Here is a 13550-nt window from a genome sequence, read left to right as displayed (position 1 = left end):
TCGTGCATTTCACTAAACCCAAACCACCGCCATTTGCGACTTCAGTGGGGTGAAGCAGGAGTTCATTGGAGGGCGGGGTTGAGGTCTGCTGTGTTTTCTGAAGAAAGCTGGTTCTCCCTCGGTGGAAGTGATGGCTGTGTCTTGGTTAGTAGGAGGCCTGGTGAGCGCCTGCATCTAATCTGCGTGCAGCCCCGAAACAGTGGTCTTGGTGTTACGCCGTTACGGTTTGGGTGCGTTACGGCTGGGGTGCGATTTCGTGTGACAGCAGGAGCACTGTCATGGTTTCCCCAAGCAACCTGACTGCAAATTTGCACGTCGGTCTGGTGATTCTACCTGTTGTGCTGCCATTCATTACCAGCATTCCAGTGGTTGCTTTCCATCAGTATAACGCTCGCCCACATACCGTTGTTGTAATCCACCGTGCTCTGCAGAGTGTCGACATATTTTCTTGATCTGCTCGATCACCAGATCTGTCTCCAATAGAGCACATATGGTACATCACTGAACGACAGCTCCAGTACTGTCCACAAACATCATTAACCGTCCGTGTACTGACCGACCAAGTGCAACAGGCATGGAGTTCTATCCCACAAACTGACATGCGACACCTGTACAGCACGCAACATTCTGGCGGTTACACCGGCTATTAATTTAGCGGCATTTCATATTTGCAATGGCTCATTTCACGCTTACATTAACATGTGATCATGCGATCTTAATCACTTAAATATGTTACCTGGACAAATTTATTCACCGAAATTTCATTCCTCTACATTAATTATTTTTTGATGTTGCGATCTTTTTCCCGTTAATGTACAATACGATCCACTGTAGGCAAATTGACTGACTGTTGTCCGCAGCAAATTTTGTTTGCACATTCTTTGCCGCCAATCTTACGCAAACTCCTTCCTATCGCGCTTTCCTACATGACGCGATCTGTAGGATAATATATGGGCCGCCGCTCTTGCCACGATTCACGCGGCTACCCCCGTCGGAAGTTCGAGTCCTCCCTCGGGCATGGGTGTGTGTGTTGTACTTAGCGTAAGTTAGATTAAGTTGTGTGTAAGCTTGGGGACCGATGACCTCAGTAGTTTGATCCCATAGGAATTTACCACAAATTTCCAAGTAACATATAGGCCTATTAGAAAACGAACGAGTCTTGTATGACTATTTTGATACATAATGAGTAAATAAATCGTATATAAACTACGAAATATGTAATATTTACCCGAAAGAGCCCCAAAACGCTGATAGTACATCTGCATGCCTCTTTCGTTTTTCTTGTTTCAATCTTTGTCTCCACTAATGATGCATCAAAGTAAAAGAATGGGTAAAGCATGCTCCAGAAATTGCACATTAACTGCAAACCGAAAGAAGTATTTGTTTTATTCGCTCAGTTGCACATCATTTTTTGTGTGTTTCCTACAACTATCTCCAAATAAACTCATCGATACCTCAAGAACAACATTATTTAGAAATTTTCGTCATAAATTTGTTAAACTTAAAATACTGCAGGTCTTTCTTACGTGTTATACACGTCAGTGGATCTTAAATATTGTAATTTACGACGATGCATGAAAATTGTACTTACTGCAAAGAATCGAGCTTCTGCTGTGAGCAACCAGGTTGCTCTGCAGATTTTCATCACACAGTCTTCTTCTTACAGCATCTCTCTTTCATACACAACCTGTAATGTTTTCCTCCTTCTGGGCTTGAAAAACACAACCAAAAGCGAGGCACTATGGAATTATTCAACACAAAACTTACGAAAATAATTATACTTCTTATGTCATACAAACGACGTATAGGACCAATATGGCAGTAAATATCATTTGACTCGATCTCAGGGACTCATGAACAGCAGATAACAGACAAGGAAATAGGATGGGCACACTTCCCCTTCGCTTCTTACCGTACCACTGTCATCTATTGGCGGCTCCTTGCAACAGGAATAGACGGCAGTTTACGGCCGTTAGATGTTATCAAAAGTGTAAAACGATACTTTGAATTTGCTTTATGAAAGAGAATCGAAAACCATTGAATGAATATCAGTTTTCAAAGGAAAACAGATATTGATCTTGTGGTGTCACCGCCAGACACCACACTTGCTAGGTGGTAGCCTTTAAATCGGCCGCGGTCCGTTAGTATATGTCGGACCCGCGTGTCACCTCTATGAGTGAATTGCAGACCGAGCGCCGCCACACGGCAGGTCTAGTCTAGCGAGACTCCCTAGCACTCGCCCCAGTTGGACAGCCGACTTTGCTAGCAATGGTTCACTGTCTACATACGCTCTCATTTGCAGAGACGACAGTTTAGCATAGCCTTCCAGCTACGTCATTTGCTACGACCTAGCAAGGCGCCATATTCTTCAAGAATATATTCTGAACAGATAATGTTGTGAATCTTGTACCGTCAAGAGCGACGTTCATCATTAATGGATTAAAGTTAAGTATCAAACTAATTACGTTCGCTTTCTGAATTCTCATTCCTTGTCATATTCCAGACCTCACGTCAGTATAGTCCTTCCCTCCTCACGCCATCCTGGGTGAGCTAAAACGCGTGCATTTCGGCCTCCATTAGTAACACGGTGTTGGCTCTTCTGCCAACACAACAGATCTTTGTACAGCATGTAAAAATTTTACACTATGCGTAGTCACCTGAAGTCTATGGAGAGAAATTAAGTGATTCCCGCGTTCTGAATAAACATAAGCTATGTATTTTATAATCGAATTTTCTACTGAGTTACAAAGATTCGTAGAAGTGTTTTTGTTTGTTTTGGAGGACACGGATCGTCAACGATCTGAAGTGGCACTTATTGTCAGAAAGATTAGCGTCTGTGAGTTAAGTAATCCCAGCACCAGAAATTAAAATTATATTCATATAGATTATATGTACTTCCATAGTGCTCATAGCGATGTTCCGTACACTGTCACAAAGATCTTTTAGAAGCTACTTGTGAAACAAAGCAAGAAACTAGAAAGTCCAAAAAACCAGTAAGGAGATTATAAAGCATCACACTAGCTACTCCAGCTAAATTGTGATTAACTGGATTCAAAGATTTTCAGTCCTCCCTATTAAAAGCTTGAGAAGTAACAATGCTCACTGTAAGCAATCATTACTCTTATAGCATGTAGGAAACTCTTTTACTCTGACTATTCAGTATAGTCGTAAATATTATCTAAACATTTGTGGATGCTCATTATAACTAGAGAAGCGATAGTCCAGCTCCTTACCCCCCTTTAAAACTGGCAGCCTGTAATTGAAAATGTGTCATGATGATCTCTCCATTGGCAAAAGATGCCGGATTAATCCCCCATTCAGATCTCTGGCAGTGAATGCTAGGCGGGAGGTGACCATGAGAAAAACATGAAATAATCCACGAAAAGGTAACGTTCTACGAGTCAGAGCACATGGAGTGTCAGAAGTTTGAACGTAGTAGCAAAATTAGAAAACCTGAAAGGAAAATGCAACCGCTCAATACAGATACTGTGGGGACCAGTGAAGTCAGGAGGAAAGACGATAAAGGTTTCTGGTCAGACGAATATAGGGTAATATCAACAGCAGTAGAAAATGGTATAAAGGGAGTAGGGTTATGGGCAGGAAGGTAGGACAACGAGTCGGCTACGGTAAACAGTTCAGTAATACGGTTGTGCTCATAAGATTCGATTATAAATCACCTCCAACAGCGACAGTTCAGGTGTAGATACTGCGATAAGGAATACTACGGTTGTTAGTTCAGCTGAAGAGGGTTGGACATCGCTAAATAGGCCAGTCACAGATTGGATAGACAAACGTAGGTAACTGTGAAGAAATATTGTGTAACAGGTGCAATACTTCAATTCATCAACGAAAGAAGGAAGTACAACAATGCTCAGGGAAGTACAGGAATACAGCGACATAAATTGCATAGGCGTGAAATAAATAAGAAGCGCAGGATAGCCAAGGCGAAACAGCTCAGAAAAAATGTGAAGGAATGAAAAGACAGATTCAGCATACAGAAATGTCAAAACAACTCTCGGTGAAATTAAATACACTCCTGGAAATGGAAAAAAGAACACATTGGCACCGGTGTGTCAGACCCACCATACTTGCTCCGGACACTGCGAGAGGGCTGTACAAGCAATGATCACACGCACGGCACAGCGGACACACCAGGAACCGCGGTGTTGGCCGTCGAATGGCGCTAGCTGCGCAGCATTTGTGCACCGCCGCCGTCAGTGTCAGCCAGTTTGCCGTGGCATACGGAGCTCCATCGCAGTCTTTAACACTGGTAGCATGCCGCGACAGTGTGGACGTGAACCGTATGTGCAGTTGACGGACTTTGAGCGAGGGCATATAGTGGGCATGCGGGAGGCCGGGTGGACGTACCGCCGAATTGCTCAACATGTGGGGCGTGAGGTCTCCACAGTACATCGATGTTGTCGCCAGTGGTCGGCGGAAGGTGCACGTGCCCGTCGACCTGGGACCGGACCGCAGCGATGCACGGATGCACGCCAAGACCGTAGGATCCTACGCATTGCCGTAGGGGTCCACACCGCCACTTCCCAGCAAATTAGGGACACTGTTGCTCCTGGGGTATCGGCGAGGACCATTCGCAACCATCTCCATGAAGCTGGGCTACGGTCCCGCACACCGTTAGGCCGTCTTCCGCTCACGCCCCAACATCGTGCAGCCCGCCTCCAGTGGTGTCGCGACAGGCATGAATGGAGGGACGAATGGAGACGTGTCGTCTTCAGCGATGAGAGTCGCTTCTGCCTTGGTGCCAATGATGGTCGTATGCGTGTTTGGCGCCGTGCAGGTGAGCGCCACAATCAGGACTGCATACGACCGAGGCACACAGGGCCAACACCCGGCGTCATGGTGTGGGGAGCGATCTCCTACACTGGCCGTACACCACTGGTGATCGTCGAGGGGACACTGAATAGTGCACGGTACATCCAAACTGTCATCGAACCCATCGTTCTACCATTCCTAGACTGGCAAGGGAACTTGCTGTTCCAACAGGACAATGCACGTCTGCATGTATCCCGTGCCACCCAACGTGCTCTAGAAGGTGTAAGTCAACTACCCTGGCCAGCAAGATCTCCGGATCTGTCCCCCATTGAGCCTGTTTGGGACTGGATGAAGCGTCGTCTCACGCGGTCTGCACGTCCAGCACAAACGCTGGTCCAACTGAGGCGCAAGGTGGAAATGGCATGGCAAGCCGTTCCACAGGACTACATCCAGCATCTCTACGATCGTCTCCATGGGAGAATAGCAGCCTGCATTGCTGCGAAAGGTGGATATACGCTGTACTAGTGCCGACATTGTGCATGCTCTGTTGCCTGTGTCTATGTGCCTGTGGTTCTGTCAGTGTGATCATGTGATGTATCTGACCCCAGGAATGTGTCAATAAAGTTTCCCCTTCCTGGGACAATGAATTCACGGTGTTCTTATTTCAATTTCCAGGAGTGTATAATGGTGGTCATATTGAGAGTTCAATGTTAATCCCATTGTTAAATGTAGAGAAGAGAGTGGACAGGTAGAAAGAGTACATTGAAGGCCTCTATGAGGGGAAGGACTCGCCTGCTGACGTGACACGAGATGAACTTGAAGTCAATATGGAAGGGATAGGGATCCAGTATTAGAGTCAGAATTTAAAAGAACTCTGGAAGATTCGAGATCAAACAAGGCAGAAGGGATTGATATCATCCCATCGGAATTTCTACAATCACTGAGGAAGTGGCAATCAAAGTACTTGTAAAGTTCGTGTGTAAAATCTATGAGACTCGTGACGTACCATCAGGCTTTTGGAGGAAGGTTACCCCTTTTCCGAAGATAGCAAGGGTAGACACAGTTCGCGAACTATCGTACAGTCAGCTCAACAACTCATGCATCCAAGCTGTTGACAAGAATAATACACAGAAGAATGGAAAAAATGGTTCAAATGGCTCTGAGCACTATGAGACTTAACATCTATGGTCATCAGTCCCCTAGAACTTAGAACTACTTAAACCTAACTAACCTAAGGACGTCACACAATACCCAGTCATCACGAGAAGAATGGAAAAGAAAACTGACGCTCTGTTAGATTTCGATCAGTTTGGTTTTAAAAAAGGCAAAGGCACCTCAGAAACGGTTCTGACATTGCCCGTGATAATGTAAACAGAACAGAAGAAAAATCAAGACACATTCATAGGATATGTCAACCTAGACTAAGCGTTCTATAATGTAGAATGGTGCAAGATGTTCGAAATTCTAAGAATTTGGGAGTACACTGTAGGGACGGATGAGTAATACACATATTGTACAAGAACCAAGAGGTAACAGCGAGATTAGAAAACCAAGAACGAAGTGCTTGGATTAAAAATGATGTAAGAAGAGGATACAGTCTTTCGCCCCTATTTTTCAGTCTGTTCATCGAAGAAGCAACGACGAAAATAAAAGAATACATGTAGGGTCTGATTAAAGTTCCGGAGGAAAGAACATCAATGATAAGATTTTCTGATGAGATTTCATCTCAGAGGAATTGAAGAATTGCAAGATCTGTTGAATGGAGTGAGCCATGTAATGAGTAAAGAACATGGACTGTAAGTAAGCTGGAGAAGAGAAGTAGCAAAATGAGAGCAGCGAAAACCTTAACACCAGAATTGGTTACTGCGACGTAGACGAGGTTAAGGAGTTCTGCTACCTTGGAAGTAAAATAATCCACGACACACGAAGAAAGGAGGACAGAAAAAGCATACTAACACAGTAAAGAGGCCATTCCTGGCGTAGTGAAGTCTACTGGTATGAAACATAGGCCTCAATTTAAAGAAAAAATTTCTGAGAATGTACGTTTGTAGCTCTGCACTGTATGGTAGTGAATTACAGACAGTGGGAAAATCTTAACGGAAGAGAATCGAAGCGTTTGAGATGTGTTACAAGATAATGTTGAAAATCAGGTGTACTAATAATAAAGTAATAAAGAATGAGCAGATTCTCCTCAGAATCGGCAAAGACAGGAACATATGGAAAACACTGGGAAGAAGAAGGCACACGACGATACGGCATGTGTTAAGGCATCAGGGATTGATCTCTATGGTGCTAAATGAAGCTGTAGAGAACAAAAATACGGGGCACGTTTTTTAAGTAAGTACCGTTTTGAAATTAAAAAAAGACGTGGTAAGATATCTCAATAATTTAACTTTTACATGAAAGCCTGTACCTTAATCTACGCACTGACGCCATTACAGTCTGATTCTTCCATGTTTACGTTGTGTACTGAGTGTTTCAGATGCCTCCGATAATCGTGAGTCCCGCTGACTGTGAAGTACGCGCTGTTATAAGATTTCTTCGTGCTAAAGGCCTAAAAGCGATCGATATTCATCGTGAGATCTGTCCAATTTACGGACGAAACATTATGAGTGATGGAATAGTAAGAAAGTGGGTGAGAGCATTTAAAGATGGCCGCACAAATGTGCTTGATGAACAACAGAGTGGGCGTCCTTCGCTCGTTAATGAAAGTTTGGTGCAGGAAGTGGGCAATAAGGTGAGAGAAAACAGACGCTATACGATTTACACCTTGCGGGATGACTTTCCTAATATTTCTTGTAGTGTTTTGTATGGCATTGTGACCGAGCACTTGAATTACCGAAAATTGTGCGCACGTTGGGTACCGAAAATGTTGACGGTTGTGCACAAAACCAAATGTTTAGACAGTGCATTGACTGTCCTTGAGCGGTACCACAATGACGGTGATGATTTCTTAAACCAAATTGTTTCGGGAGATGGAACATGGGTGGCCTATGTCACACCAGAATCAAAGCAACAGTCCATGGAAGTTGAGCAAGGGCATCGTTTTGCTGCAAGACAATGCCCGTCCGCATGTGGCGAATCAGACCAAAGATCTCATCACATCTTTTCGATGGGAAACTCTAGACCATCCTCCGTACATCCCCGATCTTGCGCGCAGTGACTACCATCTGTTCCTACACTAGAAGAAACACCTGGGCGGTCAGCGTCTTCAAGACGATGACGAAGTCAAAACAGTGATGATGCAGTGGTTAACAAGGCAGGCGGCAGACTTCTATGAGGAGTGTATTCAAAAACTGGTACAACGTTATGATAAGTGCCTCAATATTGACGGAAATTCTGTAGAAAAGTACATTACGGTACAGGCTTTCATGTAAAAATAAAATTATCGAGATTGCTTACCACGTCTTTTTTTAAATTTCAAAACGGTACTTACTTAAAAAACACGCCACGTAGTCGCGTATGACAGAAACTGGAGCAAACCAACTGTGACTTCGCATGCGGTTACTCGTACCTTAGGTAACTGGCCAACGCACGGATCTGTTTAGAATAGCTCTATAACGTCGTAGGGTCGAGTTGCACACGTCTCCTTTCATACCCAGCAGCTATCTCGCTGCAGATAATAACCTGTAGCTGTGATCCTGCAGCAAAACAGTCTTTGCATTGGCTAGGATTGCGAATTAATAAAATAAACAGACAAATAAAATAAAAGATATACGAATAATTAATAGAAAGGGTAGTATTCTAACGTCTGTAATTGATGTAGAGGACAGAGAACTGATGAATAACATTCATTCAAGAAAGTAAAACTCAAGTCAACGGAATGTGATCCTGCGATGGCCAGCTATGTTACAAATAGTGTGATAACTTAATTAAATACCGCAAAGTTGCATTGAGAGCGTAATGGGAATGTTTACAGAATTCCGGAGCTAAATAGTCATTCGAGACTCGAAAAAACTAAGTGCAAGACACGAATTATTCGCCAGTTCAGAAGTTCACAGTTCAGTATGATGAATTACACATAGGAACTCGCAGTGTGTCTAAACTCATTTCCGACATGGAAACGGAAAAGTTAAATGTTCTGTAGTGCAGTAAATTCAGACTTTTTCATAGTTAAAATCCCATAGAAAATTAAAGAATTTTAGTCGCCGATCACCGCCCAGAGTCTGTCAACCACATGAATAAATAACGCATGTTACCACAGGCAGGTCTGCCTCCTTCAAGAACTCGTCCTGAAGTGTCTGCCATCTTCAAAATCTAATGTAAAAGCTTCTTTATAAGTTAAAGTCCCGTAGCTGCCGTTCACCGCCCATAATCTATCATCTACACAACCAAACATCGTACTGGGCCACAGCCAGGTCTGCCTTCTTCCGGAAGGACATAAAGGACATAAAGTGTCAAATCGCTCCCTTGGATGCACTCCCTCAAAAAGTGTCTATCTCCACTTGACTCCTGTACTGTTCCGCCACTGTCTGCTTCTCCACTGGCTGAAGGCTATTCCCACAAAAATACATCGTTCTTATGTTCTACAGACAATATTTTGACTCGACTTGATCACTTTCTTCGCTAAACTAATACGTTACAACAATATTTAAATAAAAATATGCTATAAATATTAGGTTACATTCAGACCATGCACAATAAACATAAAGGTTTGTTCATAATTAAATAAACAATCATTCTTGCACCAGTACACTCACGTTAAATGACAAAAAAGTGTCATTAAGTATTGCCTAAACCATTATTTATGTCTACTTGATAGAAGCGTCTTTTGGTTACCTTTTCAATGGTGGTTTCCGCTATCACGTGCGATTGACCACTTTTAAACTACCACGGTTTCTAATACCAACTGTAATGAACATTTTAAAAAAGGCTGTTGGTAAAATATTAGGTTGGTGCATAAGTTAGTAGCGTTTTTTCGTAAGTGTAATAAACAGATATACATAACAGAGACTTCAGTCATCAATAATATATCTTCCTTCCCTATTTACAACATTTTGCCAACGCTCGGGTTCAGATTTCGATTCCCCGACTGTAGAAATCACGTAACGATGAAGCAAAGACTCGTAGACCCACATTCAGAGTGTATTTTCTTTCGGAAAGAAAGTTTCTTGAAAGTTGTTCGACAGAGAGCGGAAAAGGTGAAAATCTGAGGACGCAAAATCAGGTGAATAATGTGGGTGCCAGCCGAATTCCTGCAGAGTGTATTTCGTCAGTCTAGCAGAATATGAATCGACATTATCGTGGAGTAGCAACACTTTGCGCAGTCTTCCTGATTGTTGTTCTTGGACTGCATCTGCAAGACATCTCAGTGGCTGACACCGCCGCTGTTCCATAACATTTTCTTGTGTGGATGCACACAGGTCTTTGTATAGGGAGTTGCTGTTTTGTTTGGGGTTAACCATTCCTTTCTTTTTGTTATATTGAGATATAGACAGCATTTCTCGTCGCCAGTAATGATACAGGATAAGAGTGGTCGGTGTTATTCACGATCCAGTTGAGAAGAGCAAGCTCAGAGACACATGTGGCCACCCACAGATTTTTGTGATTTTGGCTTAGGGCATGTGGTAAAAATACACCCAGTTTTTGAAACTTCACCATTGCACTCAAATGTCGCACGATGGTGGAATAATCACGTTTGCCAATTCTCGAGTATACTGTTGTGGATCATTGTGGATTAATGCATTTCAACAGTCTTTATCAAACCCCGAATGTACTCCTGAAAATGGAGAGTCACTAATGTCAGAACGGTTCTCCTTAAAAAGAGAAACCTTTTCCTTGCTGTGCTCTGTCCAGTGGCACTATCCTCATACACGACACAAACGTTTCTGCCTGCCTCTACTGCTGTCATCCCTACATTGAACTCAAACAAAATGACAGTGCCTAAACTCAAATAGCAATAGTGAACTACGGATTAAAAATGACAATCGATAAATACCGGAATACCAACATGCAAAATAAAAACGCCAGAAACTTATGGACCAACCTAATAGTAGCATATTCCTTAAATAACTACAGAAATACGACAAAACATGAGATATTCATGCTACATTCAATTGCTGTGTACTTATAGAGGAAACACTTGCACAATGAGAAAGATCTAAAAGGTAATAAATCGATAAATAAAATGGTTATAGATACACAGCTTTCACGGATGATAGCCATAGTGCAATGCTGTCAGCCGAGTTATCATTTGTTGAAATCGCATGAAGCGTTTAAGAGCTGTCAATTCTGAGGTTAATGGTGACAATATTTGTTCATTGTAAATGATTTAGTTCAGTAGTTTTTAAGATATTGAAAATGTCATTGTTTCACTGGATGTATCTTATTTTCCTGAAATCACTGATGTATTCAAAACTACTTCATTATGTTACTGTGATTTATTATAGAATTTCTAAGAGTTGTAAGTAGCCATAATTTAGACTACTTGAAATGGCGCCATTTCTTGTACATATTATGCACGAAGGCCATGCGGGCAACTGTCGTCCAATTTCCCAACTTTGAAGTTTACCCATTCCCGGCTACATGCTGCCTACCTTTGTACTCGGGCAGACCAGCAATGTTGGCCCCAGCGGGCGCGACGGCAGCATACTGAGGGCCCTGGGACCAGCCGCTAGCGTTCAGCTGTGCAAATAAATTCACCTCACCTCGTACCAGTCTAGGTGGCTGAGTAGCTCACCTACATACATGCAACGTTACATATTGTGATCCATTTGGCTGCTAGTGCTAGGATTGATGTGAACGGCATCGTCTGCAGTGAGGTTGCTCATGACTGGTCGTTTTTGAAGTGATCAGAGGTCTGGTTCAGCCCGGGCCACAGCCACTGATACACAATGACCACAGCTTGACAACTTTCATGCACAGTCATCCAAAGCTGTGTACAGGCTGATCTTCGCTGGGTAATGACATGCAATAAAGCAGTCAAGTAAAAGTCTGTCTACCAATTTTTCTTTTGTCTCAAAGTAATAACAAACACCCTGTAATGCAGTCTTCAGATAACTATTAAAAAGTGAGGTGTAATTGTTTTCTCTTTAATCTGCTTATGATACGTTTTAGAAAGGGTATCTGCAATCAGTTTATCTGTGATCCACATCAAGACCAACTCTGTGAAAATAAAAACAGCTGTAATGTGTTCTATTTACATTCCCGCAACTGGCACACAAAATACTTATATGTGTTCACTGAAAATGCTTGGTAACTGCTGATTTTAAAGTTAATGTATACACTATTAATGTGTAATTGGTTTCTCAAACTGGATAATACAACTAGTCTACCACAACTTAAGTAACCTCCAGAGACAACCTAAGAGTATAATTGATGACTTCATAACTAGTTTTCCCAGCACATGGTTTCTAACAACAATAAGATTCATCCCCACGGCATTCATACCCGGGCTTCAACAGTTTCCTTCCACCATCTGTTCAACAGCAGTTTTTTTTTTCATTGATCAATGTTTTAATATGTGCCATACCATGCTCTCCGTTTTATTCAGAATTTTCTCTATTTTATCGTTACCCATTGCAGGATGACTTCATTTCTTACTCGACGAATCCATCTGATGTTCAACTGTCCCTGGTAACATCACACTTAAGAAACTTCCAGTTGTTTTATTTCTGTCTTCCGCCCAATTGACGTTTCACACGGATGTATAGCTGTACTTTCTCATGATGTTTCTCATGATGGATATAAAGTTTCAGTTTTTGATGATGGTGGTTTAATTTTATAAAAAGTCCTTTCGGTTTGTGCAGTCTGTTGTGTCTTGCACCATCGTTTAACATATATTATAATGTAATAAAATCCATCCACCTCTGCCAGAATCTCTTGTGCAGATTTAACATCTATAGTGTTCACATTATAAGGTTATATATGCTAGCCATGAAAAACATACATACATAGCCCTCACGTGACTTCATAACAGTGTAAAAACTGAGATAAAAAATGTCAATAGAAACATGTCAATACACTGATGTATTCCGAATTTCAGTTTTTTTCTATGTCAAAATACGTTTTTTAATTAAAATGTGATAAAATGGTTTGGTCAAAGAGTTTTGCTAAAGAGGCCAAAAGGAAACGAGCTCTGTTTATCTTTTGCTGTAAAACCAAAGGTGTGGCATTTCATTTCTTCTCGCCATTCTGTGGCGTCTTTTCTTGTCTCGCTGCAGCAAAGTAAGCACACGTTTCTATATACCTCGCCTTTAGATAAAATATAATTTTTTTTTTCAAATGTGCAAGTGTAACTTAATTACGGCATCAAACCTGATAATACCCCATCATAATAACCATAAATTTGTATGAATTTCTGTATCTTTTCTTCCAGAGATCGTAAAGGAAGGATTATCCATTCAATATCGCTAAACAGAACCATCCTCAGATCGAGCTGCCGATCACTTCTTTTCATTCCTTACGTATATTTTTTACATAATAATCATGTTAGGCTGACTGGTCAGTTACCTTCGTTCAGTGGCTTGATGTATCGTCTCTCACGATATTAATACAGCGTAAACTCATAATTACGTGAGCACGTGAGTGACATCCGTTGACAGTTTAATCATTAATGTCATTCATCTGTCTTTTTTGCTCAGGTCTGTCGTCCTTGAACGTTTCTCTCGTCTGTCATGGAATTGCATAATAATCAGTATTTCTATTTTCCGTGACGTACTGGAATTAATTTTCGTAATACTAATATTCCAGACCTTTCTCTTGTACACTAAATTCCAGACAGGAACGTTTCAATATACTGCACACCTATCACCACCTTCATGTTATTGTTTCATTGA

Source organism: Schistocerca cancellata, chromosome 5 (genome assembly GCF_023864275.1).
Source record: "Schistocerca cancellata isolate TAMUIC-IGC-003103 chromosome 5, iqSchCanc2.1, whole genome shotgun sequence".
Taxonomy (NCBI): domain Eukaryota; kingdom Metazoa; phylum Arthropoda; class Insecta; order Orthoptera; family Acrididae; genus Schistocerca; species Schistocerca cancellata.
Note: the sequence above shows the minus strand (reverse complement) of the source record.